The sequence below is a fragment of the Pinus tabuliformis genome, chromosome 5_2, assembly GCF_031772625.1.
Source record: "Pinus tabuliformis cultivar Carrire ecotype Pingquan chromosome 5_2, CPIR1, whole genome shotgun sequence".
Taxonomy (NCBI): Eukaryota; Viridiplantae; Streptophyta; class Pinopsida; order Pinales; family Pinaceae; genus Pinus; species Pinus tabuliformis.
This window is the reverse complement of record NC_142306.1, coordinates 582,266,364-582,272,959: the sequence shown is the minus strand read 5'-3', so window position 1 is coordinate 582,272,959 and position 6,596 is coordinate 582,266,364. Positions and strand designations below refer to the sequence as shown.

General features: G+C 34.8%; 1 pseudogene; it reads right to left on the bottom strand.

Annotated features, from left to right (window-relative positions):
* Positions 1-218: 218 nt before the first annotated feature.
* Positions 219-1,262, bottom strand: LOC149160319 (heterogeneous nuclear ribonucleoprotein 1-like; annotated as a pseudogene).
* Positions 1,263-6,596: the final 5,334 nt, after the last annotated feature.

The following is a 6,596-nucleotide window of genomic DNA, read 5'->3' as shown; positions in this document are numbered from 1 at the left end:
TGAAGGATTTTATTTTGAGGGTTCATGCAAGAATCCAAGTTCTTCCACTAGAAGGATTATATTAGAATCCCACCCCTTTTCTGATCATGGAAGTTATCTTAACTTTTACGCTTCCCATTCAGCAAAGCCTCCACGAACATCTGAAGGTGTTCAACGTCGCCAACGATTAATTCTCTAGGAAAATTTAGATGATGAAGATGATTATTCTCCAGGAAAATTTAGATGATGAAGATGATTATTCTCAAAATATAGAACAACAATTCCAAGACACTTTGTGCCACACGATATTCTACTCCATTCTCAGCAAATGTCACAAAACCAAAACCTTTGTGTCATGACCTCCTTACATCCTTTGACACATAAACATCTACAATAGTGCCAAAATTGTTGAAATACCAACGAAGATATCCAGCAGTTGCCTTCTGTGAAAGCCTTCCAACAAAAATATTCTTGCCCATTTCTCATGGTGGTAGGCCAGAAAAACCTCTTGAGCCATACCCTACACCATGGTTAGCCATGCCATAGGATGACCCTCTAATCACACCTTCAGTTCCATGTAGAGGCCATGAGTTTCCATTGGCATAGCCACTTCCTATTTCCAATGCATAACCATCTCTCAACCCTAAGCTCAGATGGTCATATAGTGTAGTAGATCCCAATGTCCTATACCGTGTTGCAACATCGATATATTCATTGTATTCAACATACCCACCAGAAACTGGTTTTACCCACTACTTTGTCGGTTCCACCTTTGGTGTTGCTCGATCCACTGCAATAGTAGCTCCACCCAACTTATGCGTTTCTGACATCAACTTGTCTATAGGTTTTGAGTTTTCAAAAGTGATAAACCCAATTCAACGATGTTATTTTGAGCCTTTTTCCTTGGGCATATATAAATCTTCAATGTTCCCATATTCTTCAAAATGTTTTCAGAATGCATCCTCTATAACAGAAGGAGGAATTCTAGCCAAAACTATCTTAGTAATATTCTTTGAAGGAGCCTTCATCTCCTCCTTGGGTGTAGCCACCTTTAATTCCAATGTACAACCATTTATAACATGTTCACTATGAAGTTCTTTCATAGCATCATTAACTGAAGAAACTGTGGCATAACCAAATCCGTGAGAACAACATGTTTCATGATCCCTCATAACAATCACATCATCGAGTTCTCCAAACTTTCTCATATAATCCTGTAACCCCTCAATGTCGACATACCAAGGAATACCAAGCACAAAAATTTTCTCGTCTCTTGCCAACATTGGTTACTGGTAGATAAAGTTATGTTGGCCTTTGCGAGTGAAGTGATTAGAGGACATAATGAACTACGGAGTCTCACCACCTCTCACACTCTCATTACGTGCTCTTCCTCACTCTCTCTACTCCTCAGTGCCCTCAAAACCTCACTCCTCCTAGGATCTACAACAGATGGATATTGGAGGCTTTCTCTCACTATGCTCAGAGCCTGTCCTCTTCATCAGTCTCTCCTCTCACACTTCGCTCATCTGGGCCTCTCTCAAATTCATTAGCTATGTGGTTCTCATTTCCTCTATTTCATGTCTTTCCAAAAGTAATTGTACCAATGATGATGAATGTAAGGTTATTGTATGGTTGAAGCTCGCCAAAAATATTACCATAAGGAGGTTATTGTAAATGTTAGAATGGGAAGCACTAAATAAGAAGAGGAAATGCACAAAAAGAATGTTTCTATAAATATCATTCTCGGAGGATGCAATGAGTTCTTTGCAATTTTCTATTTACAACAAATATAATATAAAAAGAAAGTCTTACACTAAGGAAAATTCAGATGATGAGGTTAATTCTATTGAAATTTGAGAGCTGAAGTAGAAGGTCGAGTGTTTTTGCAAATGTCTTTTTATTTTGTCAAAAAACATTACCTTCATTAAGACATTTTGGTAACCAACTGGCAACACATAGGTTATAATCAAAAGCAATTTCATGATTCTAAAATTTTCTATTTGTATATCCCTGTGCGTTATAGTGGAATTGATATCCTCTTCAAAAGGGTTCCATGGTAAAGAGAACTGTGTTCACAACTGTATTCCTGTACATTATAGTTCCACATACTTCTAAAATAAGAAATTGTTGGAAAAGAAGGTATGGAATCCTTGATACATGTAATAGGAAGTACATAATCTACAACCTCATCCTCGAGGAAATATTTATTCTACATGCTCCCAAATTCCAATAGGCATCAAGTTTTCAAAATTTCCATGTTTTGCTTGAAAACACATTGTTTTCCTTTTCAACCTATCTAGTCCAAGATTCATTTTCTAAACTTTGAAACAAGAATGGGAGCACACAATCCACTTGTTGCCCATCCAAAATCACAACATGATAAAAATACTCAATGATTCCTTAAATTACAGGATAAAAGGACACCAATTCAATTCGTTTGGGATTTTAAGAACCCCATGAAATGAGTGTTTCTCAATTTATCTTTTCCTCTCCTATCCAAACAACCTCTCATCATAATCTCTAGGATTTTGTTCAGAGAAGATGGTAGAATATCACAACGACGTCTCGTCAAAAATTGTTTCTAGTTTAGTTATGAGTTCGGTGATAGAAATATGATATATTGAATTTCTATAATGAACTTTTACCCACATGGAAATATCTACTTTACCAATACTTAGCCTCATGATTCCTCATGCCTTCCATGTCCATATCCTTATTTCCTGCAGTGCTACCTTTGCGTTACTCTACATTCATCTACACTTCTATCGACATGTCTTTGCACCCTTTTGGTACAAAATCTAGTTTATATATTGATGGGAAACGTGCATATTGTAGACGAATGTGTTCAGTGTTTCTCTTTTACTTAGGTGTCGCATGCAGATTGCAGGGGGATGTGTCTCATGTTTCTATTTTATTTAAGTGCAGTCACACTTACTAGAGAACTTCATGATAAGTGAGGCTTTGGGTTTCTAAACAATCTCTAGTGTGGGCTCACTTATAACTCCATGGTGCTACAACAAATTTTAAAAATGAAAACAAGATACATGTGATTAGAAAAACATTGTTACCATGTGATTAAAGAAGTGTGCAGGTGTCAACAAATTTTAATCTTCTAGTCAAAGGATTATCTGTTTTGTTAGAAATTATAGAAAATGATAGAAAATCATGTGAACCTAAATTAATTTATTAGTAGGTGGATTGTTTGTTATTGAAATTCTTAGCAAATGAGTTTTTTAATATTGACTAAGGATAAGAATATTTTTAGGATTTAATGTTGTGTAACAATAAAATTTGAAATTAATTTAATATAATATTCAATATAAGCTCAAGAGGAAGATGAATTTAATATGTAAAAATCATTGGAATATTAAGATTATAATTTCAATTTATCATTTTTTTCCATTTATTAAGTAAAATTTTCTAATTTTCTAATTTTTTTATTATTAAAATTTAGGTAAAATCAATAGGAGATGTAACAACCCTCATGAAAATTCCATGTAATAAAAGTTAATAAGGGAAAAATAATAACCATGGTTGATGAGACACTTATTCCAAGCTGAATGTTGGGAAAAAGCATAGTGATGGGGATCACTTTTGGTTGTTTAATGGCTAAGCAAATTGGCAAAGGCAATGAATAAGGCTTTGGAAAGGAAAAATGGCATTTTTGGCACATTTATTTATGAAAATAATGGAAATTAGGAGAAAATAGAGGTGAAAGATCACAGGTTTCATGTGAGGAGGAAAATGAAGGAAAATAATGGAAAATGAAGAAAATATATGCCTTGTTGATAAAAAGGCTTATGAGGATCAGTTGGTAACTTTTGTTAGTTTAGTGTTGGAGCTCTCTCATTATTGTCTCTCTCTCTATCATACTCTTGGATGTTGTGTCATACTTGTATTTTGGAGAAAGAAGGCAAAGGAAGAATAGGAAAGTGCAATACGACATTAAGATCAACAGCTACAGTGATATTTTCTTGTAGGAATTGAGTTACATGTATGTTTTCCTCACTAGTTTTGGCATGCATAGCATATGCATGTGGATTATTGCTCATGATTTGTAACTGACATGGAGGATTTCCTGGATTGATAGTGGATTTCCTAGCCTTTCCATTTCCTGGATAACCATGAATATTGTGGGTTTATTTCCTTATTTTGTTTTGGTTGGTTCTCATGTTTCCTTAGCTTGGGTTGAGTTATTAGTTCCTGGAGCCTTGGTTGGATAAACGCTCTGAAGCCCTGTAACAACTTGGGTTGAGTTACTAGTCCCGTAGCCTTGGTTGGACAAATGCTTTGGAGCCCTTGGTGGGTTGAGTTACTAGTCCTGGAGACTTGGTTGGACAAATGCTCTGGAGCTCGACGATGGCTATGGGTTGAGTTACTAGTCCTGGAGCCATGGTTGGAACAAATAATTTGGAGCCCTGGAAGGATGGGATAGAGACCAATCTTGTGATGGTTTTGTGATTTATGACCGTGAGGCGGAATAACTATTTAATTGGTTGAGGTGGTTGGCCTTTAGAAGCCGTGGATGGTTTTGGATTGGTGTTTTATGAGATCCAACACTCATTCTTGGAATATGGCACGAGGGTGAATGGCTGAAGAGAGATTTGGCTCAGCCATTCTACGATCATGTGGAATGTGGAAGTCCCATCCTGAGTTTGGATTTCGCATCATCAATATGAGGTTATTTCTCCTTGCAATTATATGCTTTTTATACTAGTTATATGTGGTTTATATGGTTGTGATTTCATTGGTATTTTTTTTTCTAATATGTTGGTTATATATATGTTTTATGAGAATATATATGTATGGCTCTCATCATGTTTTTACTTGTAAATGAATGAACAATGTATCTATGGCCTAATGGATGAAATAGCAGTTGATGTGTTGAGTCATCAATGTTTCTTAGTGATTCTCAACTAAGTATGAGACCCCTATGCTCACATTTATTATCTACACTTGTAGATTACATTTCATGATATGTTTGATGAAATGCCTGTCATGGCTAGTAGGGGTCCAATCAAGGTATTATTCAAGTGATTGCATTTGTACTATCATTTCCTTATTATTTTACTTTTCTGAAGATGCCATTCAATTCTGGGCAGTGACCTGGGCTTTGGGCCTGCAAAAGTGGCTCAGATCTTAGCGACACTGTCACAACACTGTGAAAAATAGTCCTTAGACACTACCTTTCATGCCTGTGAGAGCTTCCAGTGGTCCCTGGATGCTGAATTCCCGTAACATTAGAGTGTCCAGAGGTCAAGTGGTCTAAAATCTCAATGGGACCCAGGGGCTGGTTGGCAGCAAGGTTGGATTGGTTCCTGAGGGTCCTAATGTTGATGTTGAATGTTTGTATGGTGTGTTTCTGTTGTTTCCACTTCCTTAACATAACTTAGGAGGTTGAATGATATCATAGTGACCTCTCATCACATGTTTACCCTGGCTGGCCGATTGCTTAGGTAGATGTGGGAGGAGGGTGTTACAGGAGAACTTTACCAAAAAATAAGGGTAAGATATTTTTCAAGATTCAAGTTCTTACAACAAAAACACTTAAAGCACTATAATAATATACTCAAATGTGATCTCAACATGTAAAAGGCCCTAATAAACTAGGATTGTACAAAACCAACATCCAAGTTACAATTTTCCCAATTTCTAATTAATTTTGAAGTAAAATCAATAGGAAAAATATATCCATGGATAACCATAAGATACTTTTAGGGGTTCATGGTTGTATAACAATAAAATTTTAAGCCAATACAACAATATAGGCAATATGATCTCAACATGTAAAAATCTCTTGAAGATTAGGATTGTTCAAAATTGATAACTTCAAGTTAAGATTTTTCCAATTTTTGATTTAATTTAAACAATTTTTTCGAATTTCTAATTAAATTTCAGCCAAAATCAATACCAAAAATATGTCTAAGGGTTAGAGTAACAGTAAGATATCTTTTAGAGTTCAAGGTGATACAACAATAAAATTTGAAGCAAGTACAACAATATACTCAATGTGGGCTCTACATACAAAATTCCACCCAATACTAAAATTGTATAAAATTGCCAATTTTAAATTATCATTTTTCCAATTTCTAACTAAATTTTAATAAAAAAAATCTATTTTATGATTACACAAAATCTATAAAAGACTCTACCCAGAAAAAAATAAAAAATAAATAAATAAATAAATAAATAAATAATAAATAAATAAATAAATAAATAAATTTAACTCTTTAGCTTATTATAACTACTAGGTGTTGTCTACCGAGGACACAATTTTGCCCGAGCGGTGAATTTCTCACTAGAATTTGACAATTGTTTTTCAAGAAATCCAAGTGTTGCAATGTTTAAATTGTATTTTCATGGAAAAAATGGATTCATCACATCAAGAACCCTTGGGGTACCCAAAATCCTGAAGCTTCACAGCTGTAACCTAGATTTTCAAAACATTATACTGTATTTTCTCAAAATCATGCCAAAATTTCTATTGTTTTTCATGCAAAAGTGTGGCCTCTTTAGGATATGTGTAATTCCTAAAAAAAAAATAAAAAAATCCACAATTAATACCAACTCACTCCATAGATATCGTTATCCTTGCGGTGTGGAGCTTACTATTTTTA